The following is a 961-nucleotide window of genomic DNA, read 5'->3' on the forward strand; positions in this document are numbered from 1 at the left end:
ATATTTAGGTACTTTGTCAAAAATCAGTTGGATGTATGTGGATGGGTTAATTTCTGGATTCTCCATTCTGTTCCATTGATCATTGTATCTTTCATTGTACCAGTACCAAGCTGTTTTGACCACTGTATCTGCTTGTCTTTTCAAATGGGAGTTTCTCATCTTAGAAGGTTCTAGTTGGGCTCAGGATTCCACCTAAGGACTTAAACACTAAAAACACTCCGCAAAAAGTCTCTTACACTGGACAAGTTTTAGAACTCCTTCTCTGAAAGTTTGCCATACTGTGGTGGCTTACAAGTTCCTGTGATTCTGGAAGCTATGCCACGGAAATTTTAAATACAAGCAGAGGCACCCATGGTGGACAAGTTTCAGATGAGCTTCCAGATGAAGACAGACTAGGAAGAAAGAATGATGAATTACTTCTGAATATTTAGTCACTGAAAACCTTATGAATAGCAGAGAAACACTGTGAGATATAGTGCTGGAAAATGAACCCCTCAGGTTGTAATGCACTCAAAATTTGACTGAGGAAGAGCTGCCTCCTCAAAGTAGAATTGATTGTAATGACACGAATGGAGTTAAGCCTGTGGGAGTAAAGCCTTCATTTGTTGTTGGGGCACAAGTTGAAATGAAAAAAAACAAAACAAACAAACAAAAAATCCACAACTGCTAACATCCATTAATAATCTGAACATAAACTGTACGAAATATGAAACTGGGAAAACTGGAACTAGTCAAAAATGAAATGGAATGCATAAACATTGATACCTTAGGTATTAGTGAGCTGATATTGACTGGTACTGGCCACTTTGAATCTGACAACCACATGGTTTACTATGCTGGAAATAACAAATTGAAGAGGAATTATGTTGCATTCATCGTCTAAAAGAACATAACAAGATCAGTCATGAGGTACAACACTGTCTGTGATAGAATAATATCCATGTGCCTACAGGGAAGACCA

The sequence above is a fragment of the Chrysochloris asiatica genome, unplaced genomic scaffold, assembly GCF_000296735.1.
Source record: "Chrysochloris asiatica unplaced genomic scaffold, ChrAsi1.0 scaffold00002, whole genome shotgun sequence".
In the NCBI taxonomy this organism is placed as follows: domain Eukaryota; kingdom Metazoa; phylum Chordata; class Mammalia; order Afrosoricida; family Chrysochloridae; genus Chrysochloris; species Chrysochloris asiatica.